The sequence below is a fragment of the Scyliorhinus canicula genome, chromosome 8, assembly GCF_902713615.1.
Source record: "Scyliorhinus canicula chromosome 8, sScyCan1.1, whole genome shotgun sequence".
Classification (NCBI taxonomy): Eukaryota; Metazoa; Chordata; class Chondrichthyes; order Carcharhiniformes; family Scyliorhinidae; genus Scyliorhinus; species Scyliorhinus canicula.
Window position 1 is genome coordinate 145,499,599 of NC_052153.1, and position 26,774 is coordinate 145,526,372.

At 44.8% G+C, this 26,774-nt stretch overlaps 1 non-coding gene across 1 annotated transcript; it reads left to right on the forward strand.

The window, feature by feature from the left end:
* The first annotated feature begins 3,856 nt into the window (after positions 1-3,856).
* trnae-uuc lies at positions 3,857-3,928 on the forward strand. The gene has a single exon. It is a non-coding gene; the product is annotated as a tRNA-Glu (tRNA).
* Positions 3,929-26,774: the final 22,846 nt, after the last annotated feature.

The window sequence follows — 26,774 nt, forward strand, 5'->3', positions numbered from 1 at the left end:
CCAGATTTAAACCTGCATCCCTGGTGCTGTGAGGCAGCAGTGCTAACCACTGTGCCACCGTTTTGCCCGACATACATCAGCCATACTTGCTCTCCCGTCGGACATGCATGCACGGCAGGCCTGGAAGCAGATATCAACTGCGTTCCTGCCTGTGGTCTCCTCCGGAGCAAAATTTCACACAGGCTGGCTAATTACCGGCCATCGAGTGCGGCACACCCTCTTTGAAAGGTTGAGCAATGCCGGGAAGGGCGGAAGAGGGCAGGCTCCATGAACAAGGAGAGTGCGGGGTGGCATTTATAATGTGTTCCCTCAGGGTAACAGTTTCTGCGGAGTGGCCTCAGGGAATTGCTGACCCATGAAAAATAAATATTGATGTAAAATCTCTGCCACGAGTGTTTAAGTAGCACAACCATACTCAGACCTCATCCCTCAGCATATTTGTTAATTTTATTTCAGCCCTGACAGTTCATCCCAATTCAGATTAAGGTTGAAGCTAAAATGTAAAGGCTACCTGGGCATTCGACCTACCTGCCAACTGTAAAAGCAGATGGGCCACGTACAATTGCATTCAATTTTCCCTGTAATAAGCTAAATTGCCTGCTTGACTGTCGACGGCCGCACTTCAGACTCTCATGCAGCAATGCCTTCTCAAACAACCTTACGTGCATGCGGGTCGGGCACTCATACCACACTTGTCACTGCCTGCCATTTGGAAAGAGACCCATTTATTCCTCCTTTTTTCTCCCCATCTGCCAACCAGTTTTTTTTCTATCCCGGTAAACAATCCCCATCCCATGCACTTTAATTTTACACACTAATCACTTATGAGGTACTTTGCCAAATGTCCAAATAAACCACATCCACTGGCTCTTCCTTGTCAACTTTATCAGTTAAATCCTTGAAGAATTCCAGTAGATTTGTCAAGCTGATTCTGTCCAATTCTGCCACTGTTTTCTAAGTACTCTCCTATAAAATGGACTCTAGCATTTTCTCCACTACCAACGCCAGGCTTACTGGTCCATAATACCTATTTTTATCTCTAGCTCCCTTTTAAAATGTGGGGTTACATTAGCTACATTTCAGGAACTGTTCTGGAGCCTATAGAGTCTTGGAAGATGACCATCAATGTATCCACTATGTCTAGGGTCACTTCTTTAAGTACTCTGGGATGTAGACCCTGGAGATTTGTCGGTCTTCAATCCCATCAATCCCAACAATTTCCCCAACACTATTTCCCTTCTAATACTGTTTCCTGCAGCTCCACCCTCTCACTAAACACTCTGTTCCCCAAACTTTCTGGTGAGTTATTTGTGTTCTCGTTCATGAAGACAGAACCAAAGAATGCATTTAGTTGCTCAGACATTTCCCCATTGTAAATTCCCTTGTTTCTGACTGTCTTCATCTATCTTTTTCTCTTCAAATACCTATAGAAGCTTTTGCAGTCAATTTTTATGTTCCCCACAAGCTTACTCTCACACTCTATTTTCTTCTTAATCAATCCCTTTGTTCTCCTTTGTTGAATTCTAAACTACTCCCGATCTTCAGGTCTGCTGTTATTTCTGGCCAATTTATATGCCTCTTCCTTGGATTTAATATTATCTCTAATTCCCCTTGCAATCCACAGTTTAGCCACATTTCCCATTTTATATTTGCCTCAGACAGGAATGAACAATTGTAGCAGTTCACCCATATGCTCTTTGAATGTTTGCCAATGCCGATCCACCATCATTCCTTTAAGTACCGTTCCCCAATTCACGCCTCATACGTTCGTAGTTTCCTTTATTTAGATTCAGGACACTAGTCTCAGAATCAACTATGTCACTCTCCACCTTGATGAAGAATTCTATCACAATATGGTCACTCATTCCCAAGGGGCTGTGCACAACTAGATTTCCAATTATTCCTTTCTCATTACACAGTACCCAGTGTTGGATGGACTGTTCTCTAGTTGGTTCTTCAACATACTGGTCCAGAAAGCCATCTCCTATGCATTCCATAAATTCCTCCTCTACGGTATTGTTACTAATTTGATTTGCCCAATCTATTTGCAGATTAAAGTCACCCATAGTTACAAATGTTCCTTTATCGCATGAGTCTCTAATGTCCACTTTAATACCATTCCCAACATCACACGACAGTTTGGGGATCTATATACAACCCCCACTAATATTTTTTGCCTTTTGGTGTTTCTCAGCTCTACCCATACAGATTCCACATCATGGAAATAATATCCTTCTTCACTGCGTTAATTTCCTCCTTAACCAGCAATGCAGCCACCTATTCCTTTTTGTTTGTAAATGCTGAATACCCCTTATTGTTCAATTCCCATCCCTGGTCACCTTGCAGCCATGTCTGCGTTATCCAACTATATGATGCCTATTTATATCTAATTGCATAATTATTTCATTCACTTTATTGTGAATGCTCTGCACACTAAGGTACAAAGCCTGAAGACTTGTCTTTTTAACGTTCCTTGTCCCGTTTCCATTATTTTTTGACTGTGGCCCAATTCAGTTCTTGTCCTTGATTTCTCTGCCTATCACTTTTGGTATTCCCCTTTCTGTCTTTTGTTCTTGTCCGTGTTTCCACCTCCTCTGACTACTTGCATAGGTTCCTATGTTCCTGCGTTTCCAACCCCTGCCATTTTAGTTTAAACATTTGGGGCGAGATTCTGCTGTCGCCAGCCGCATTTTCAAGCGTGGTATACCCACGCCGGCAGCGGGATTCTCTCTGCCCGCAGCTGGCCAATGGGGAAACCCACTGGTGTGGGTGTGCTGCCGGCAGACCGGAGCATCCTGCTGACCAGAGAATTCCGCTGCTGGTCTATTTTTCTCCATGATGCTATTATACACTTTTGGTGACTCAATGAGGGTGTCTGCCTGCATGCCAGAGTTGATGACGAGCTGTTCAACTTGGCAAGACTGTGCACCAAATGTGTAATGTCTTAGTTCCTGAGTTGCTGTTTGGTGATGATGCCACACAGACAGCCCATGTTGAAATACACTTGCAGCAGCTTGTTGGTCACCTAATAACAATAATCGCTTATTGTCACAAATAGACTTCAATGAAGTTACTGTGAAAAGCCCCTAGTCGCCATATTCCGGCGCCTGTTCGGGGAGGTCGGTACGGGAATTGAACCCATGCTGCTGGCCTTGTTCTGCATTGCAAGCCAGCTGTTTATCCCACTGTGCTAAACCATCTGTCCCAGGCCTACAAGGAGTTTGGTCTGACAATCAATGTCAGGAAGACCAAAATCATGGGACAGGTGGTAGAGATCCCACCTTCATCAACATCAACAACCTCACTCTGGAGTTCATCAACAGTTGTCATACCTTGGATCAACAATTAATAATAACCTGTCCCTTGATGCCAAAATCAGCGCCAGAATTGCCCAGGCTGCAAAGATGCGAAAAGTTTAGTGTAGACCAACAGCAAACTATCTGAAAATACAAATCTTCATGTTTACCAGGCTTGTGTTCTAAGGAGCTTCCTTTATAGTTGCAAGGCTTGGACAATTTATGCAAGCAAAGAAAAGCAGCTGTAAAGCTTCCACTTCTGCTGCCTCAGATGGCAAGCTAGAGTGCAGAGTACAGAAGCACAGAAGCCTGCAGGTATCCCCAATATGGCTGCCCTCTTGATTCAGCAGCATCTCCATTGGCTGTCACAGTCCACCACCTCCCCAGACAGACACAAGCCATCACAAATGCAAGTTGCTGTTGATTATCCTCTGTTATACATTCGTAATTGGCCTATTGTCCAGTTGATTTCTGATTCAATGTGAGGAATTACGTTATGGGTGACACTGCAAGCAGGTAACAATGAATTGTCAGTCTGTTTTACTAATTCACCATTGTTCTCCCTGGTGGTCTAGTGGTTAGGATTCGGCGCTTTCACCGCCGCGGCTCGGGTTCGATTCCCGGTCAGGGAAGTAACTGTTTTTCTTAAAAAGGTAATCACTCAGATCACAACTGGCGCTGGAAAATTATTTAAGGGGCAGCAGGGTAGCATGGTGGTTAGCATAAATGCTTCACAGCTCCAGGGTCCCAGGTTCGATTCCCGGCTGGGTCACTGTCTGTGTGGAGTCTGCACGTCCTCCCCCTGTGTGCGTGGGTTTCCTCCGGGTGCTCCGGTTTCCTCCCACAGTCCAAAGATGTGCGGGTCAGGTGGATTGGCCATGCTAAATTGCCCGTAGTGTCCTAATAAAAAAAAAGTAAGGTTAAGGGGGGGGGGGTTGTTGGGTTACGGGTATAGGGCGGAAACGTGGGTTTGAGTAGGGTGATCATGGCTCGGCACAACATTGAGGGCCGAAGGGCCTGTTCTGTGCTGTACTGTTCTATGTTCTATGTTCTGATCAAACCCAGCCAGGAACGCCAATATTGTCTGTAAAACCTCAAACACTTTGACCAGTTTATTGTGCAAAGCAAACATTTTACCCAGGTGCCTTTATTTGCGAGATGAACAAAGGAAAAATACAAGTGTATGATTCAACCAAATGTATTCATCAAACAATAAAAACCCTTCTTAAATTATCCCAAAACAATACTAAATGATCCCAAGAGTCTCAATACTACCCGAGCTGATGGACTCAGTTGAGCTGCGGGTCCGATTCTCTGAGTCTTGATGTCCTCAGAGCCTTCGTCCATAAAGATGGGTCTCGGATGCTGCTGCCTTCCATTTCTGGTTGGTCATCCAATATTCTCGATAACCTCGCCGCCGTGTCTTCGCTGGTGAAGGTCCTGGTGGTCGATCTTTATACCTCTCTTCTCGCCTTGCCAGAAGGTTCTCTGCCCTCAGTCAATGAAGTCTTGGGGCGGGAGTCGTAATAACAAAAGGTGTTGCCGATTGCAATGCTGCAGGACACCAGGAACCCAACCCCAGGAGTCCACTCCGAGGTGCATTGTTTGCGCATAACCTCTCTCCATATATGGTAACGGTGGGAAAACTGGATGTCAGAATGTCCAGCTTTATCGGGGCAACTCAAAACAATTGATCCACATGAATAGGACTGATTATCTCCTGATGGCTGATTGACAATGCTTCACAGCTCCAGGGTCCCAGGTTCGGTTCCCGGCTGGGTCACTGTCTGTGCGGAGTCTGCACGTCCTCCCCGTGTGTGCGTGGGTTTCCGCCGGGTGCTCCGGTTTCCTCCCACAGTCCAAAGATGTGCGGGTTAGGTGGATTGGCCATGCTAAATTGCCCGTAGTGTCCTAAAAAAGTAAGGTTGGGGGGGGGGGGGTTGTTGGGTTACGGGTATAGGGTGGATACGTGGGTTTGAGTAGGGTGATCATTGCTCGGCACAACATCGAGGGCTGAAGGGCCTGTTCTGTGCTGTACTGTTCTATGTTCTATGTTCTATGTCCAGACATGTCCTGGCAGTTTTTCTATGTTCAGTGTATTTGAGCTTGGCCAAGTTCAAATGATTCCCATCAGGCCAGTCCTGGAACTGACAGTGATTTGATTTAAAATGTCGAATTCTTAATTTAGAGTGGATCCAAAATTCGGGCTGTTGTGCATTTCACCACAACTTCTGCCAAAACAATTATCACCCCTGTGCCTCTGGTTTGTAGCAAATGATGTGTTTTCTCATTTGTTCATCATGCAGTTTGAAAGAACCATTTTAAAATGGAAGATCCAGTTGACATATCAGGACCAAAATATTTTTGGTAGATATTTTAGTATACACCTTTGACCTCTTTTTATTCCCTGCAGATGCCACATCCAAGAGGAAAAAGATTTGTTCTGCATGGCTGTGATCATTTGTACCAACACTGAGTGGGAGAAACTCATCTTATAGGCACCCATTTGGAAGCCATCTCTAATTGCATCATTGTTGCCAGCACCAGAAAGATATCAGATAATCATATAAAGACATAAAATCCCATATTGATTGAGGAGATGTTTAACTGTTTGGGTACCTACGTGAAATAGCGAGTAGGCTTCTTAAATATACAAACTTGGTTACGATGCCAGTTGTAGGACACTGAATGTGAAACTCAGCTCAAATGGACAACGCTGGCTCATGCCATATCCTGAATAGAAAAAGTGCAGGAATATTGCAGATTTAATTGTGGCTGCTGGTAAAGCCGGAATGTGCCTTCTGAGCTCACAAATAAAAAATCTCTAGCACTCCACCGTCACATTTGAAGCCATCTGAGATAATTCCCCACCACCATCCTCCCGCTCACCAACCAGACCCTACTCCACAAGAAAGGCTGACGGTTTCTCGTCCTCTCCAAACATTTCAGTGCAAGTCAAATTACTCCCAGAAACGACAAATACTGGTTGGTCCCTTGTCAACTAAAAGACAGTATATGGGAGAATTCCTATGAGGCTTTAACCAACCTCCTGCCGTAACTTCATACCCTCTTTGATAAAGCAGAAACGCCATGTCAAGCATCAGTTTGTTGAAGTCACAGATGTTACAGATATCCTGGGAGCAAGCAATTGTGCACATGTGTGTCCAGGACCACCTGCACACAATAAGACTTTAAAGAATAGGAAGTGAATCCATTCCATGAGTTTGCAGATGGTCTGGATGTAAGTAACCAATTACTGTGTTAATGTCGTTGCCAAGTTCCCAGGTCTTCCCATGACTCATATCTTCCAGCTGGCCCTGCTTTGCTCTGATGATTTACAACACATTGAGTTACAGAGGATGCTTGTCGAGTAAGCCACATTATTGATAGGTTGTAAGTTTGGGCTGGACACATTCTCAAATACAGCTAACATGTTGATTTGATGTTGCCAGTTAAAGGTCAGTAATAACACACATTTAACAAAAATGAATAAATAAAAGTTGAGATTGGTTTTCAATTTACACGCACATTGGGCAGAGCATCTGCATTCCCCATGATGATGTGGGAAAGAAGCATTCAGACCTCAAGACCACTTGTGTTGGATATTGGCTGTGTGCCATTTGGGGAATTCAGATGGGATTGGCACCAGTCACAGGCAACCAGCAGAGTGAACTGCATCCAGTTAACCAGATGTACAATGTCTTTGCCCTATATGCCTGTGTGGTGTAAAGCATCCTGTGCCCTCTTCTCTTTTACCCTCTTTTGCTGCAGGTCTCTCCACTCTCGCTTGCTGCTTTTTCTCCTCCTCTCTCTGGTCCTCAGGTGTAATGCTGCACAGCCATGCTTCTCGAGGCAATTTGTAGATCTGCTCCTGAGCAGAAATCCTCAGCCCCAGCTCCAGAGAACAAAACAGGAGTCCTCACTCTGTGTACCGCTCCTGAAATGATTCCAGATAATTCTCTTCATTTTTACAAACAGATTAAAATAGCATTTTATTGAAACAAGATAGTTTCAATTATCCTGTAATTTATTTGACATAAAACATATAATGAACCTTACGTGGTTTTCACTGTGTATTATCAGACCTCCTATAGCTCTCGCTTGTTGAAAATAATAAGGACACATCCTTGCTAATAGGAGCTCACTTTCTCTCTCTGAAGCTAAGCTGGTCCAGACTTTCAATGCAAAAATGCCTTTTTGCTAGTTCTGCACTTACACAGATTACTCGCTGAAAGGCAACGGGATCAGGACTTGTTGAATCGATTATTAATCAAATTTACTATCAGCAGGGAAACACATAGGCCTGGATTTTCATATTCAAGGTGGATAGAATGATTTTGGAAAACTCTAGGCTAAGTCCACTGCGTCTGTAGAAAGTGCCTGGAGGGATGGGATTTTCATTCTGGGGGTGGGGGTGGGGGGTGGTGTGGGCTAGAGTGGGGTCAACTAACCCTGGAAAATGTTTGGGTGCAGCCATAGGAGCTGCTGGGCTGAAGCAATCTGTTTAAAAGATCCACATCAGCGCTGTGGGACTTTGTCCCAGTTAAAATAAAAACAGAAAGTCCCTCCAACCCTTATCCCCCTTTTCCCTCATACTCCCTCACCCTCCACACACTCCCAAGCCCCATCCATGCCAATTCATATTCCATTCCCCCCCCCCACTCATTATGGCCCCTCATGCTCTGCCAAGGTATGCCTCCTAACAGTTCCTATGGCCTTTCATGCATCCTATGCCAAACTGTAACACACCTCCATGCCCATTGGTCCACTATACATTGGATACATCCATTAACCCGAGAGTGACAATGGGTGTGTAAAAAAAGCTTTAAAAACAGTTATTCCTTCATAACTTTCTACTGTCTTGAAAACAAACTGTTGTTTACTACAGGAAAATAGAAGGGTCAATAATTCAGATCCTTTAAAGTTTTGATCGCTTAAACGGCGAGCACTTGAAACCTCTTAACCTTGTGTTATTAGTAGTGTGAAATTGACAGCAGAGATCTGAGAGCCAGAGCCACCAATCAAGCAATGTGTTTTCTGGGCTCAGGTATTTCAACTGACAAATGGGTTTCTGGGCTCACAGCCAAGCTTCATTATGCAATTTTGCTTTTCACAGGGGGGTTCACAGCATCACTCCTATACTCTGTTCTTGTGCAGAGTTTTTGGAATGGTGAGACAAGTATGTAGAGGCATCAGCTATCATATGCCAAAATGGCCAGCACTACATGTCTGGATAAAACTATTATCACTTGTTGCTTTAAAAAGATATCCGAGATTTGTAATATATCATTGACAATAATCCACTTAGAGTTCTGATTATAAGCATTCCAGGAACAGATTGCTTCTCTTGAATGGTAGCCTGGTGACTCCTGTACAATATCATATATGTATGGACATATATGGACATATATGGTCCATATATATGGACTGGTCCATATTTAAGAACTCAGCGACTAACTTAAATGAGTATGTCACCACCGTCACAGACTTCATCAGCAAATGTGTGGACGACTGCGTGCCAAAGAAAGCAGTACGTACGTTCCCCAACCGGAAACCATGGCTCAACCGCGAGATTGACTCCCTACTGAAGGACAGATCTGAGGCGTTCAAGGCAGACGACCCTGTCCTATACAAGAAATCCAGGTATGACCTCCGCAAAGCCATCCGAGATGCCAAGAGAGAATATCAAACTAAGCTAGAGTCACAGACAGACTCTCGGCGGTTGTGGCAAGGACTAAGCAACATAACGGGCTACAAAGCGAAGCCGACCAGTATCTCTGGCAGCAGTGCACCCCTCCCCGATGAACTTAACGCATTCTATGCTCGGTTTGAGCAGGTAACCAACAACCCGCTATCGAGTGCCCCAGCAACCCATAATTCACCCATACCCACCATCACAGTTTCCAAAGTCAGATCGGCCTTCCTGAAAGTGAACCCACGGAAGGCGATGGGCCCGGACGGGATCCCTGGTCGTGCACTCAGAACCTGCGCGGACCAGCTGGCAGAGGTTTTCACAGACATCTTTAACCTATCCCTACTCCACTCCGAGGTCCCCACCTGCTTCAAGAAGACCACCATCATACCGGTACCAAAGAAGAACCAGGCAACGTGCCTCAATGACTACCGCCCGGTGGCCCTGACGTCAGTTGTAATGAAGTGCTTTGAGAGGCTGATCATGAAGCGCATCACCTCCATACTCCCGGAACGCCTTGACCCACTTCAATTCACATACCGTCGCAACCGGTCCACATCAGACGCCATTTCCCTGGCCCTACACTCATCCCTAGAGCATCTCGAAAACAAGGACTCCTACATCAGACTCTTATTTATTGACTACAGCTCCGCCTTCAACACCATAATCCCAGCCAAGCTCATATCAAAGCTCCAAAACCTAGGACTTGGCTCTCCACTCTGCAACTGGATCCTTGACTTTCTGACCAACAGACCACAGTCAGTAAGAATGAACACCAACACCTCCTCCACAATAGTCCTCAACACCGGTGCCCCGCAAGGCTGCGTACTTAGCCCCCTACTCTACTCCCTGTACACACACGACTGCATGGCAAAACTTGGTTCCAACTCCATCTACAAGTTTGCTGACGATACGACCATAGTGGGCCGGATCTCAAACAACGACGAGTCTGAATACAGGAGGGAGATAGAGAACTTAGTGGAGTGGTGCAACGACAACAATCTCTCCCTTAATGCCAGCAAAACCAAAGAGCTGGTCATCGACTTCAGGAAGCATAGTACTGTACACACCCCTGTCAGCATCAACGGAGCCGAGGTAGAGATGGTGAGCAGTTTCAAATTCCTAGGGGTGCACATCACCAAAAATCTATCCTGGTCCACTCATGTCGACGCTATCACCAAGAAAGCACAACAGCGCCTTTACTTCCTCAGGAAACTAAGGAAATTTGGCATGTCCACATTAACCCTTACCAACTTTTACAGATGCACTATAGAGAGCATCCTCTCGGGCTGCATCACAGCCTGGTATGGCAACTGCTCGGCCCAGGACCGCAAGGAACTTCAGAGAGTCGTGAATACCGCCCAGTCCATCACACGAAACTGCCTCCCATCCATTGATTCCATCTACACCTCCCGCTGCCGGGGGAAAGCAGGCAGCATAATCAAGGATCCCTCCCACCCGGCTTACTCACTTTTCCAACTTCTTCCATCGGGCAGGAGATTCAGAAGTCTGAGAACACGGACGAACAGACTCAAAAACAGCTTCTTCCCCACTGTCACCAGACTCCTAAATGACCCTTTTATGGACTGTCCTCATTAACACTACACCCTGTCTGCTTCATCCGATGCCAATGCTTATGTAGTTACATTGTATATCTTGTGTTGCCCTATTATGTATTCTCATGTATTTTCTTGAATTCTGTTCAATTCCCTTTTCTTCCCATGTACTGAATGATCTGTTGAGCTGCTTGCAGAAAAATACTTTTCACTGTACCTCGGTACACGTGACAATAAACAAATCCAATCCAATATAAAATGAAATGAAATGAAATGAAAATCACTTATTGTCACGAGTAGGCTTCAAATGAAGTTACTGTGAAAAGCCCCTAGTCGCCACATTCCGGCGCCTGTTCGGGGAGACTGTTACGGGAATCGAACCGTGCTGCTGGCTTGCTTGGTCTGCTTTCAAAGCCAGTGATTTAGCCCTGTGCTAAACAGCCCCTGTTGCTGAAGTTTTTGTATGAGAGTTAGGCATCAAGATTAATTGGCACAAAAACTCTGCTGCACATTTTTGTGCATTCTAAATTTAAAAAGCCATAAACACCCAGTAGGATATTCTTGTACTTATCACTAGATAACATATACCAGTGGCAGAGGGTAGAATGTTCCCACAGATTTCAGGGCTCTGACTCTGCGATAAAATGGGTGTCCCAAGCACACATTTGTTCGCAACAAGATTAGAGTCACATTCTTCCAGGAAGCGGCCTCCTACTTGGACAGGTAGGTAGCCTCCCGAATCTGCCAGCTCATCTAGAGGGTAGCCAACTCTAGAGTCTTGGCTGTCCCACCAGGAGAGATGGGGGACTGCTGAGGATTTTCAGGAATCGTGAAGTTCCCTCTCTGGCCTGCACATCAGTTATTAAATAACTGACATCTAAACCAGAAGGTGAATTGGGTTGGAGGATAAACCTCTCAATTCAAACATTCTCGGTCATGATTGTGGCATTTTGCAAACACAGAAAACCATCCCCCCCACCCCCGCCAATCCCACCCTACACAACATAGAGCTTCTGGCTCCAACGTTCCTCAGGTTTATCTCCACTGAGCTCATGACCTTCACAAGTGGTGGGGGCCTCTCCACACTGGAATTGACAGAAAAGATCCTTTATTGGCCCTACTTAACTTCTTGACCATGCTAATTGGCTGCCCACCTCCATGGTGCAGGCAGCCAGTCCACTTTCCAGGCCAGCCCTAGGATAGCTCCCCAGTGATGAGGTAGGGGATTTTCACAGTAACTTCATTGCAGTATTAATGTAAGCCTATTCATGACAATAAAGATTACTATTATTATGAACATTGGAACTGTCCTGATGCAGCTCCCCACGCCTATTTTTCCTGCTCCCCCCAATTTCAATTTAGTCTCTCCAACCCTCAGCCCTCATACCCAATTACCCACATGCTCACCACCTCCATGGCCTTGATCCCAACTCAATGCCAGCTCTTGCCCTCCACCTATTCCCATCGCTCCTGACATCTCATGGCCCTTCAATTCCCTTTTACTGAGAATACACTACGGGGGGGACCAATGAGCCCTTCAATAACAATGGCATGTGAAAAAGAAGCTGGTGACACTGCACTTGATATAACTGTCAATAAAATAGACTATCCAGACATCAATAACAGAAGCTTCACCTCTTAATTTTGTGCAAATAAATATTGAGACATGGATAAAAGAGATCACAGAAAGAACAACTTATGATAACCACATAAAGATGTCAAATAAGCAAGGTGAACAGTTCTGTGCAGCCGTGTCCACTCATCTAATCCTTTTATGAATCTGAACTTCCAACCAAGTCATTAGTTGACATTGCAATTGCATAAGGGCTATAAGGGGTAATTGGAGGTGGGATGGGAGGCACGAGTTGGCATAGAGACAGTATGAGGGGTATGGGTAAGATCTTTTGAACCTGTTTAGGGGAGTTTGATGAGTGCTATTTGACTTTCCTACATTACACCACTGGCTACATTTCAAAAAGTACCTCATAGCTGTAAAGTACTTTGGAATGTCCGATGTTGTAAAAAGTTCTACAAAAAAGCAAGTATTTTCCTTTTTTTGTTATCTGAATTACTCCACTTCAGATTCTGAAGCACTTGGTTTTGGATTTGTAAAAGATGGGCTGACCTGAACTCAGGAGAATTTGGAGCCCTTGAATAATCATTTGGAATTTGGCTGAATGTCAAAAGTACATTTTCCTTTAAGCCATAAACTCCAATGCCTTGGCATAATAGCTTTACGTTTTGCTTACAAGAGACATAGACCCTGCTATTTCCGGAATTTATTTGAACACCAGTTACTCAATAACAATGTGTGCAATCACAGTGCAAAACTTGGTATTTACTGTGGAAATATAATTGCCAGATGATTTAAATGGTTTTGTAATGTGGATTCTGCGTATTTGTAGATTTAAAAAATATATTTACCGTGTTTCCACTTTATCTGACTTTGCACAACACCAACTATCTTGGTACAACGTTGAAAGATGATTGCTTGTGTTAACAAGATAAAACTAATATATTAAAAAATTTTAAAACACAGATGTTGCAGGTGCATTGGATTAAACCACAGAGACTTGTATCGTATTTTGGAAATTTACATTGGAACTAAAATCTCTTTCTGTCTCCCTCACTCTCTGCCAAAACAAAATGCAAAAATAAAATTAAAATATTCAATGAAACCAGTCAGATATGTCCAACTAGTTAATCAGCATCTCAAACATCCAATGAGAGGAATAACATGCCCCACTGCTACTTCCAACAAAAAATGACACAGTGCCAATTTCCACAAGGATGTCCATAATGACCACTATTGTACAAAAAATGGTTGGTGCAGCAGCCAAAATATAAGACTTCAGCACACTGGGATCTGAGAAGGGAAAAACAGGCGAATGATGGAAAATATATTGCTCCAAGCGAGTATGTAATCATGGTAGCACAGTGGTTAGCACTATTGCCTCACAGCGCCAGCGTCCCAGGTTCGATTCCTGTTGGATCAGTCTTGTGGAGTCTTCACGTTCTCCCTGTGTCTCTGTGGGTTTCCTCCGGGTGATAGTTTCCTCCCATAAGTCCCAAAAGACGTGCTTGTTAGGTGAATTGGACCTTCTGAATTCTCCCTCTGTGTACCCAACAGGCGCCGGAATGTGGCGACTAGGGGATTTTCACAGTAACTTCATTGCAATGTAAATGTAATCCTACTTGTGACAATAATTAAAGATTATTAGCTGCTATGGGATAGCTTCATTTCGTTGACTGCCTTTATAGTCTAAATATACAAGCGCAATTATTTTTTACAGATTTCATTTCCATTCAAAGTATTTTATCAGAAAAAATATTTTGTTAAATATTTTAAAAGTTGCATCAGCTAAATTAGTAATTGATCTTCTTGACCCCCATGAACAATCCAGTGAGTTACTTTCAATCACAAAGTAAAAACACAAATTTCACCTTTGTAGCACCGCATCTGCTCCACTATGGAAGCCTAGAGCACTCGATAGATTGAACTACACCACCAGCCTTTCTGGCATTGCCCATGTGACATAAATTCTTGGGGAGGAGGAAGATCAGGGTGTGCAAGAAGCCTCAGAAAAAGTGCTATCCTGATTTCATACAACCCTCTCTACTGGCTGATATGATGCCAGAACGCCTAATTTAGACAACACCGATCCAGATATTTAATTTGCGGATGACTCTGTAAAGAACAAGCAATTGGCTGCAGGGTGATGCTGAAATTGTAATTTTTGGAGACATTCTGCTAAGATCCTGGATTTGCCAAAGAGTGTTGCTGTTTTATCACAGGGAAGTCAGAGGATTAGATGGCCCATCAATACAAAGGCTGCAACAGGAATAGGGAATGAAGTGTCTCTGGGAGGTGGGGCAAAGTTTTGAAAGGGTGCAAGCTCTGTCTATGCCTCTGGCAACTTGGTCCTCTGTGCTCCTTGACAGTGACAAGAAGCTGTCTACCAGGCCAGCATTCTCCTGTGTGCTGCCTCATTGTTGGAGGTGGATGGTGTCATTATCTGTGTCAAAGTATGCAAACAAGTTGAGACGAACACAGCGGGGTAATTTCCCTTGGTCACAGTCACAAGGATATCATTTGTGAGTTCTGGGAAAGATGGGCACAAACTTGAAGGATGTCAACACATTCAAGGGCTTTGCAAAGGAAAGGGAAGTTGGAGATGATGCATGTAATAACCCTCATGAGTCCCACAGAGATGACCCAATTGATCTCCCCATGGGGCTCGTGGAATATGAACTCCCCGGCTGAGGGGCAGAGGGCTACCAGCTGGGGCTCATGAAACTAACACTTGATAGCCGACCCGGATTGGGACCAACATGATTGGTAGTCCCGGTTGTCACCAATGTGCTGTGTGGCACGTTGTGGCCTTTTCTTTTGGCTGAAGAATAAACCTGATTGTGGATCACCTTCTTGGGTCTCCTGAAGATTTGATAGTGCAGTCAGTTATCTTGTACTGCTGCGTTTCGTTTATATTCCTGCCATAGGTGAATAGCTAGAGATATGTAGGAGCAGTGGTAGATGGGTGTGACATGACCAGGATTGTTAAGTGTGTAAGAATGAGCTGTAGAATTTGGATATTAGACCTCTGGAGTGCCAGTGGGTGCTGCTGAATAAGTGAGATGGTGCATTGAGCATCCTGGGATGTTGGTGTTGTGGTATGTTGGAGATCACATGTGAAGATGCTCTCATTGACATTAACTACTCGTGTGAAGGAATAAGACACCTTTTGGTTCTGCTGCTAATGATTGTGATGGAAAACTCCCCATTTTCCTGGATGTGTTCAATTCCAACAACACTCAAGAAGCTCTGTAGCACCCAAGTCAAAGAAACCCATTTAACTGACACCCAAGCACCACCTTAAACATTCACTTCCTCCACCACCAATGCACAGTGACACAGTATCTACCAACTACAGGAGACAATAAAGCAACTTGTCAAGCCTCCTTCAATAGCACCTTCCAATCACATACCCTTTACCACTGAGAAGTATAAGGGCAGCAGACACTTGGGAACACCAACACCTTTTTAAAAATTTGTTCATAGGATGTGGGTGTCGCTGGCTGGGCCAGCATTTCTTGACCATCCCTGAGAGCCTTTAATAGTCAATCACACTGCTACATGTCACTGGAGTGACATGTAGGCTGGACCAGGTAAGGACGGCAGATTTCCATCTCTAAAGGACATTATGAAATGAAAATGAAATGAAAATGAAAATGAAAATCGCTTATTGTCACGAGTAGGCTTCAATGAAGTTACTGTGAAAAGCCCCTAGTCGCCACATTCCGGAACCGGTCCGGGGAGGCTGGTCGCTCATTAGTGAACCAGATGGGTTTTTAACGACAATCGACAATGGTTTAGACTTTTAATTCCAGATTTTTACCATCTTCTACGGCAGGATTCGAATATTGGTCCCCCAGAGCATGAATCTGGGTCTCTGTATTACTAGTCCAATGACAATGCCACCTTGGCACTGCCTCTACACATGCCACCTGCTGCAGACCCCTTGATCCATCAAACATGCGGCTCACAATGCCTTCTCTTTGACTCCGCAGCTAAAGATTGCCCATCATCAACGGAAAAGAGCCAAGATGGGGAGACGTTTCTCAGAAATTCGAGTCCTCACCCCCTTTACGCGGGGTTACCCGAGGAGAGAATAGCCACGACAGAAAAGTTAATCTTGCTGCAGAGAGTGAGGATTCACTGCCCCTTTATCCAGATACCTGTCTCAAATGAGTTGTTCATGTCAGACAAAATGATCCTTCCCTCTTACTGACCACATGTCCATTGTCTTGCAGAATCTCCATCAGATGAGGACGGGCCATCCGGAGCCATACACCCGCTGCCACTGAAAAGACACCTCGGAGGACAGCTCTGAGAAGAACATTAGCGATGCATCACAGTTATCACCCCACCTTCCACCATACAAAGACACACACCTCAGTGGGTGACATTAGTGAACAGACTTAGAACATAGAACATAGAACAGTACAGCACAGAACAGGCCCTTCGGCCCTCAATGTTGTGCCGAGCCATGATCACCCTACTCAAACCCACGTATCCACCCTATACCCGTAACCCAACAACCCCCCCCTTAACCTTACTTTTATTAGGACACTACGGGCAATTTAGCATGGCCAATCCACCTAACCCGCACATCTTTGGACTGTGGGAGGAAACCGGAGCACCCGGAGGAAACCCTCGCACACAGGGGGAGGACGTGCAAACTCCACACAGACAGTGACCCAGCCGGGAATCGAACCTGGGACCCTGGAGCTGTGAAGCATTTATGGTAACCACCATGCTACCCTGCTGCCCTTCTGGGGCACAATCTGATGATCACTGTACAATTGCAGATGAACATCAGCTGGAAGCAGGAAAATCCAAGAGAGACAGCAGTCTCAGGTCTGCTGGATCCAGGGACACAGTTAGGTCCAAGCCAGATGCCGAGACTCTGGGCAAGGTTCTTCCAGAGCTGCTGCAGATGATAGGACACAGCCGTCATATTCAAAAGGGGGTATCCGCGACATTGGAGCAACCGAAAGGTCGGTTGGAGGGGTTCCAAAGACAAGATGGTGCTGACGATGTGTGGCATTGAGGCGACCGCAGTGGAAAACCTGGAGCATGACATCTGTGTCTTGAGTGGTGGTGTCCAAGGCATGGCCCAGTCTGTGACAAACATGGCTAAAGTCTTTGACATCATGGGCGGGATTCTCCCGCAATCGGCGGGGCGGGCCGATTTTTTAGCAGAAACTGAGGAGCACCAGAGCTCTCCTCACAGCGAATTATAATCACTCTCCTACCTTCTATGGTGGCCTGCTGACAGTGCTAAAACAGGCCCATCACCCTGGAGTGATGCTACACAGACCCTTGGAGGGGGGAACAGGGTAGTCAGGGAGGGTGCAATGTGCTAGAGGGGAATGGGGGGGAAATGGGGAGAAGGGAATGAGCGGGATTGGGGGTAGGAAATGGGGGGAGGGAGGAAAATGGGGGCTGGGCGCGGAGTTGGGGGAGAGAGGAATCAGGGGAGCAAGGGAAATAAGGGGGAGGGGGGATTGGATGGAGAGGGAGAGAAATGGGGTGAGGGAGGATTCCGGGGGAGGGTTGTAAATGGGGAGGGGAGTGGTGTTGAGCTGACTGAATCAGCCTCATCCTATGAGAAACTGGAGATGATGACTGGTTCCCTGGTCCTCCTGGCATGCCGGACCCTTGCTGCCGCCTGTGTTCCATTCTCCATCCTCCTTCTCAGACGATGCCGCATATCTCTTTGCCTCCTCCTCCTCCAGCATGTCACCCTGCTAGTGTGCGGATTGTGGAAGGCACAGCAAACCACCACCACCACAAAGCAGGAGACCCTCTGGGTCAGCAAGGCATCGCTCAATGACAGCACAGGTGGAGTGTGCGCCTCATTGTATCAGGTCTCCGACTCAATCTCAGGCCTCTGCAGTTGTGCTGGCAAACCTTGCTCTGCTCACTCGCAATGTTCAGGCACATTGTTCAGGCAGTGCATTAATCATCCTCGGAGACAGGGCACGTGTACCCTCGAGGAGGCACTTGAGAGTTGAGGAATGTGAAGTACTCTCACAACTAACAAGGATATTTCCTCATTTGAATTAGCCTTCAGCTGTGAAGCTAGACGCTGCTCACAGTCAATGGGAGTGAAATTGAATTTCAGGGTAGAAGCCACAGCAGGGTCTGTCCTGAAAGTGCTTGCTCGGACAGACAGGCTGCAGCTGTGGTTGCCCCTGTGATGGGTCTCCACAATATTTAAAGATGGTTTGAAGACCCCGCAGCCACATAGCCCCTTATCCCCCCCCCCCCCCCCCCCCCCCACCCCACCCCGTCTTGGAGTGATTCAGCCCACTGACCAAGCCATCCGTCCCAGAGATCTCAGTTTTGCCCTCTCCCGCTATTCACCCAGTGCCGGTTGCTGAATTGCGCCCTCAGTGTATGAGAACCCACAGATCTCGATGCATTGGTTACATTTACATAGAAACCTTTTTACTTTAGCTTCCAATTGTCTTTGGTTTTATCAAATAGTAATCACAAATATTTGTTGATTTGAAATGTACCCACTTTGCTTTTACTTTCTGAGATAAAAATGATGAAAATGATATGGAAATCCCAGTCAGTTTATTTTACCCTTTGCTGGTTTAGCACTTCGTAATTGACACATTTTCTTGCAAAGATTGAATTTAGTTTGAAGCTGTGGCTCCATTCACTCCATAGACTCTAAGTAATTAATGTAATCACAGTATTTACTTCCAAACTGAGGTCCGACTCTAGTCAGTATGCATTGAAACACTCTCTCGAACACATTAGAATAATTACATATCACATGAATTTTGTGCTACTGAATTGAATTGGCACATTTTAGTAATAACATTGTGCAGCTGTGTCCTTATTAAAATCTATTAAAATCAGGCCCTGCAGCTAACTTCATTTATTTCACCAAGTACATTTTCTCAGCTCACAGATATATCTGAAATGTGACTTGACAGGAAAGAATTCCTGATGTGGCAGCGACGAGAAGCACAGCTTATTCACCTTGATCGATGTCTCCTGTACCCAGAACAATCACTCGAAGCTATTCATTGAAGCCAGGAAGATTGAAAGAATAGCCGTCAAGATAACGGACAGGATAGATCCACACAGCTGTGCTAATATATTATTCGAGAAACCGGCTAAAAATTGTAAATGGTTAAGAGCTTCAAAAACATTTGAAATATTGAGTAGACGAATGTTTGAAAAATGTGCAAACAGCAAGCACAGAACCACACAAGGTGCTCTGCACAGACAAATTGTTGGCTATAAAGCTGATGAGCTGACAAGGAAGATTTTTAGCAAAGTAAAATTCTGAAGATGCTGGAAATCTGAAATAAAAACAAAACATGCCGGTAAAACTCAGCATGTCTGGCAGCATCTGTGGAGAAAGAAACAAAGTTAGCATTTCGAGTTCAGATGTCTCTTCCTCAGAAAGATTTTTATTTTGCTACCAGCCCATTCACAGTTAAAAATGCGTTCCAGTGTGGTGGGTAACCATGCCAAGTTATTATTGTGTTGGCATCCATCCCAAGTTCCAGCCCAGCAATGGGCGCTCCTCTCGGAAAGAAACTGGAAATCCTATGTAAAGATGCGTGCAAATAGTGGTGAGTACTCGGTTAGATGCTGGATGCCAGTTTAGTCTCCCAACAGGTTCCTGCTCATTCCCAATAACCATGGAGACAGAAGATGGAAGTAGCTATTTCCAGCAATGATTAAAGCAATCCTTGGAGAACTGATGTAAATCTGCCTCAGTGAGCATAATCATAGACTCCCTAGAGTGCAGAAGGAGGCCATTTGGCCCATCGAGTCTGCACCGACCCTCTAAAAGTGTCCCACCCTATCTCAGTAACCCCACCTAACCTTTTGGATACTAAGGGCAATTTAGGATGGACAATCCATCTAACCTGCACATCTTTGGACTGTGGGAGGAAACCGGAGCATCAGGAGGAAACCCACGCAGACACGGGAAGTGCAGACTCCACACAGACAGTCACCCATTGCCGGAATTGGAGCTGGGTCCCTGGTGCTGTTTGGTAGCAGTGCTAACCACTGTGTCACCGTGCTGTCCTTATGCTCCAGAACTGCCGCACCCCTAACCAAGCTGTTCCAGTACAGCTACAACACTGGCACCTTCCTGGCAATGTGGAAAATTTCCCAGGTCGGTCCTGTACACAAGAAACAGGACAAATCCAACTCAGCCAATTACTGCCCTATCAGTCTACTCTCCAATCATCAGAAAAATGATGGAAGGAGTCATCAACAATGCTATCAAGCGGCACTTATTCAGCAATAACCTGCTCACGGATGTTCAGTTTGGGTTCCACCAGGGTCACTCACCTCATTACAACCTTGGTCCAAACATGGACAAAAGAGCTAAATGCCAGGTGATATGAGAGTAACTGACCTTGACATCAAGGCAGCATTTGAACGAATGTGGCATTAAGGAGCAAAATTGGAGTCAATGTGAATCGGAGGAAAACTCTCCATTGGTTGGAGTCATACCTAGCACAAAGGAAGATGGTTATGGGGGTTGAAGGTCAATCATCTCAACTCCAGGACATCACTGCAGAATTTCCTCAGGGTAGTGTCCTAGGCCCAACCATCTTCAGCTGCTTCATCAATGACCTCCTTTCCATCATGAGATCAGAAGTGGGATGCTCGCAGATGACTGCACAATGTTCAGCACCATTCACAATTCCTCAGAAAATGAAGCAGTCCATATACAAATGCAGCAAGACCTGGACAATATCCAGGCTTGGGTTCACAAGTGGCAAGTTACATTTGTGCCACACAAATGCCAGGCAATGATCATCTCCTACAAGAGAGGGTCTAACCATCGCCCCTTGACATTCAATGGCATTTACACAATCAACATCTGGAGGGTTGCCATTAATCAGAAACTGAACTGGACTATCCAGATTAATACTGTGGCTATCAGAGCCAATCAATGGCTAGGAATCCTATGGCGAGTAACTCACCTCCTGACCCCGAAGCCTGTCCACCATCTACAAGGCACAAGTCAGGAGTGTAATGGAATACTCCCCACTTGCCTGCATGAGTGCAGCACCAACAACAATCAAGAGAACCGAAAACATCCAGGACTGTGCAGCCCACTTGATTGCTACCCCTTCGACGGTATTATGGCACAGTGGTTAACACTGCTGCCTCACAGCCCCAAGGACCCAGGTTCAATTCTGCCCTTGGGTCACTGTCTGTTAGGAATTTGTACATTCCTCCATTTTCAACATGGGTTACCTTCGGGTGCTCCGTTTTCCTCCCACAGTCCAACAATGTGCAGGTTAGATGGATTGGCTATGCTAAATTGCCCCTTCGTGTCCAAAAGGTTAGGTGGGTTTACTTGAGTAGGGGTATGGAGTAGGGGATTGGGCCTAGGTTGGATTAACTTTCAGAAGGTTGATGCAGACCTGATGGGCTGAATGGCCTCCTTCTGCACTGTAGCGATTCTATGGTTCAATCCGTCCACCACCGACGAACAGTGGCAGCCCTCTGTACCATCTACAAGTTGCACTGCATGAACTCGCCAAGATTCCTCAGGCAGCACCTTCCAAACCCACAACCAGTACCATCTAGAAGGAGAAGAGCAGCAGATACCTGGGACACCCAGCACCTGCAGATTCCCCTGTAAGTCACTCACCACCCTGACTTGGAAATATATCGCCGTTTCTTCACTGTCACTGGGTCGAAATCCTGGAAATCTCTCCCTAACAGCACTGTACGTATAACTACACCTCAGGGACTGCAGTAGTTCAAGAAGGTCACTTACCTTTTAAAGGGCGACTAGGGATGGGCAATAAATGCTGGCTTAACCTGCCACGTCCACATCCCGTAAATGGATTTTTAAAAAATTAATCTGTGGGGTTATGGGAGTAGGGCAGGTGACTGGGTCTAGATAGACCCAATAGCCTCCTTCCGCACTGTAGGAATTCTATGAATTTATCTCCATCACACTTTTTTTGTTTTAAATTTAGATTACCCAATTATTTTTTCCAATTAAGGGGCAATTTAGCGTGTCCAATCCACCTACTCTGCACATTTTTGGGTTGTGGGGGCGAAACCCACGCAGACACGGGGAGAATGTGCAAACTCCACACGGACAGTGACCCAGAGCCGGGATCGAACCTGGGACCTCGGCGCCGTGAGGCGGTTGTGCTAACCACTAGGCCACCGTGTTGCCCTTCCATCACACTTTTAAGTTGTGAATTCTAACTACTTGTTGTGTCAATTGGGTTTTCTTCAAGTCATCTTTTTTCTTGCCATTCACCTTAAATTGGTGTCCTGTGGATCTTGACCCATCTGTGAACCACCAGTGGGAATAGTTTCTCTCTATCTACTCTCTCCTTTCACCTCATGATTTTGAACACTTCAATAGGGCAGATCGATGACAATCAACTTTGCACAGCCCTGCTGAGGTATTGATAGAGACATATAAAAGCCCCACAAAATGATGGTGAAGTGTGAATAATTGCATAACTCACTTGTGCCATAATTCTTTGGGATGTTTACACTGAAAATGCACCCCATACTGCCTGATGCAACAGTCCTGTGGTGCAACTCTCCGGGATATCTTGGGACATTATGTATCTGATTATATATTTGATGCCGTACATGCTGGGCATATGTTTTTGATGCTCAAAATTCTTGCCTCTTTGTATTCGCAGGTCTATCTGCACCTACATTTTAAGGTTCTCTATGGACACTTCACAAGTAGCTCATGTGCCTGGTTTCCTAATTCTAGATCAGCAGGCTGATTGCAGAAGACACCAACCCCATCTCCCAGTCTGAGGAAAACAGCTGCATTAAGCAGGTCACCAACAATATTGGTCAGGGCTGAGAAGTCCATCATTGTCCCCACTGATCTCAATAGCTAACATCAGAATTAATACAATCCCAAACAAGACACCAACAGTGGCTCGAATACTGGTCTGAAACCCAATATTTTAGTTTATTTAATATAAGGCTGTGCAGAAAGAATATATCGCTCCAGGAGTGATTGCAAGAAGAAGTAGAGACTTGGTAGGTTAATTTTTTAAAAAATTATTAACACAATATTAAACTCTTTAACATCACACTCGAAAATAACTCATCATTACTCCTTAAACAATACTACTCAATACAGTCAATACAATACTATCTTTATTCCTAATTTTAAAAATAAGAACAAAAAAAAACATATAGCTTTCAATTAATTCTACATCCCTGCAGACTCTGGCTGGATGGCTTCAAAAAGCTGTTTCAAGTGATTTGTTTCAGTTTCTTCCTTGACTTCAGACAGTCTTCACCGCTTTAAATGCGATTAATCTTTTTAAACTATTCTGTGAGAGCAAAACAATTTATTGTGGTCTAAAAGCAGCATTTCTTGTAGTCCAAGCATGTTACTCTGGTCAATTTCACCTCTGGCTCTCAAAAGCTTTCTGGTCTTGCAAAACAGGTTTCCTTCAAAAACATGACGGCTGCAGTCAAACACACTCTAACCCAGGTTTTTAACCCTTAACTTGTCAGATGTTTATAATATAATAGATACATTAATGGCATTCAAAAGGCATCTTGACAAATACATGTATAGAATGGGTATAGAGGGATGCGGCACAAGGAAATGATGAAGGTTTTGGCCAAGGTTAGTAGCCCAGGGGCTGGTTTAGCTCACTGCGCTAAATCGCTGGCTTTTAAAGCAGACCAAGCAGGCCAGCAGCACTGTTCGATTCCCGTACCAGCCTCCCCGGACAGGCGCCAGAATGTGGCGACTAGGGGCTTTTCACAGTAACTTCATTGAAGCCTACTTGTGACAATAAGTGATTTTCATTTCATTTTTCATCATGACTGGTACAGGCTTGGAGGGCCGAAGGGCCTGTTCCTGTGCTGCATTGTTCTTTGTTCTAATATATCTAAAATCCTGCACATCACCCAATGTCTATGAAGTATCCTGTGCGACGTACTCAGGCAGATTCCCTGGTGGATTTTTCAGTCAGGAAGACTGGAAAAGCCGCATATTATTTAAATGTAAAGAGATTTCAGAACTCTGAGGTACAGGTGGAACGAAGTGTCCTGGTACATGAATCAGGTACAGCAAGTGATTAGGAAGGCAAATAGAATGTTGTAGCTTATTGGAATAACAAAGTTGGGAAGTTTTGCTGCCGCTGCCCAAGACATTAGTTATTCCTGAAATAAAGGGGTTGCCTTCTGAAGAAAGGTGGAACAGTTGATCCTTCATTCATTGGTTTTTAGAAGAGTGAGAGGTGATCTTATTAAAACATATAAGATCCTGAGTGGACTTGACAGGGTGGATGCTGACAAGATGTTTCTCCTTGTGGGAGGGAATAGAACTAGGGGATTTCTATTCAAGAGGCCTCCAATTTAAGACCGTGATTAGAAGAAATGATTTCTCTCAGAGTGTCACGTGTCTGTAGAATTCATTTTCTCAGAGAGCGGTGAGGGCAAGATCATTCAATATTTTAAGGCAGAGTTAGATAGATTCTTGACTAACAAGGGCGTCAAAAGGTATAGAGGTAGGCTGAAAGTGGAATTGAGACCAGAATCAAATCAACCGTGATCTTATCAAGTAGGTTCAATTGGCCAAATGGTTTACTCCTGCATTAATTCATATGTTTATATGTTTGTAAACCCCGGTATCATTCTGGTGAATCAGTATTGGATCTCCTCCAAGGCCAATCGTTTCTGAGTTGTGGTGCCAGTGCCCCAGATGGACTGGTTTAGTTCAGTTGGCTAGACAGCTGGTTTTGCGATACAGATTTAGGCCAGCATAGTGGGTTTAATTCCTGTACCAGCTGAGGTTATTCATGATAATCCGTCTTCTCAGCCTTGCCTGATGTGTGGTGATCTTCAGGTTAAATCACCACCAGTCAGCTTTCCCCCTCAAAAGAGAGTGCAGCCTATAGTCATCAGGGACTATGGTAACTTTGCCTTTATACATCTGAAATGGACCATCCTCCCCCTTGTATACCAGGCGCTTTGAGATAAATGGCAACACTTCTATTTGCCTCTCTGATTGCTTTTCGCATTTTCTGTATTTTTAGTCTTAGCCTATCTAGATTACAAACTGTGAGTATAACTATCAGCTCCATGAGTTAAATGGAGGGGAATATAAAATAAATGTTCCTATCCCTGATATGTTTGCTCACATAAAGATTTTGTTTGATGGCATCAAGAACAAAACTGCTGTTTTTCTGGGACTGAAAGAGGGATGACTACAACATATCACCAGCCTAATGTAACTCGATCCACTTACTTCATACATTGTCAACCTATCGCTGTATCTATCTGACTGCTCCATTCTTGTGTCATTACAAAGACAAATAGCTGTCACTTAACATGAGACTCTGAGTCATCTCAAGTTTTGACATAGCTGCTCCATTGAGAAAAAAGCATCCTTGAGTTAATTGCATTTACCACAAGATTCAGCAGTAAGGTTTGACAAGAGTGACCTCTAGTGTTATGGATAATGATTATAATACCAAGACAAAATGTCACCAAACAAATACAATGGGGCATGAGGATCAGCATTCACAAATTAGTTTTTAAATATGAAGTACTCATTTTAATTTGGGATTCAAAGTATCAAATATAAAACTACAAGGACGCCAAATGGTATTTTCCCATTTGTTTGCACTTCACAAGCAACATACTGCAGACGCTGGAAACATGAAATAAAAGTTGGTAAATGATGGAAACAGTGGGAAGTCAGGTAGCATCTGTGGAGAGAGAAGCCAAGAGAGATAGTTTTAAAATCTCCATAAAGATCAATTCTACATGTAAATATAATTAGTTCATTGTGCAATAATTTGCTGGATACTGAGTGAATCCCTCTGAATTCAACAAATCATTCTGGACTCTAAATTAATTTGCATACCACTTCTTTCCCTGGCAAAATGGAGACATTTCCTGATATTGTACAGCTTGCAAGTCTTCCTGCATCACCCATGCAGCGTAACTGAACTAGAGTGGAGCATGCAGGAGAAGGAAAGAGCTGATTATAAAAAAGAGAAGGATGGGTAAGAGAAGAATCGAGGACACAGTTGGTCGACCTGGTAGCAGCCACGACAGTGAAGACACGAGCATCGGCAATAAGACCAATATGCAAGAGCACACACTGAGTAGGAAGCATTGCTTCAAAAGGCTGAAAGAGTTGGTGACTCAAAGACCATCCAGAAAACCAGTCTTTCAAAAGATGAAACAAGATCACTGATGCACTATCAATTATGACGAGACGAGAGTAGAGTGTAATCGAGGCATTATTACGCAGAGATGTGGAGCCTCCTGCAGCTGTTGCCGAAATGGCTGCAGCTCGGAGAGCCCACACATTTATACTCCGCCTACTGGGCAGAGCCAGCAGACAGGGATCTACCCCCATACCTGTAGTACATGGGCCTTACCGTAATACACCTCATATGCGATATACACAATACAATACAACAGTGGTGACTATCACATTCACCGCCTGTTAAAAAAGAGTCCAGCGGAGGTGGTGAAAGGCTATTTACATGCAGGTGTTTAAAATTTTGGGAAAAGTTTACAAATTCAGATGATCGGGCGCCTTGATCCGTCGTTGCGAGCGCCGCAGTCCCGGTGGCAATGCAGGCATCGGTTCGGTTGTCGGTGACTCCGAGAGCATGTCGACCTCATCATCATCCCCGGGT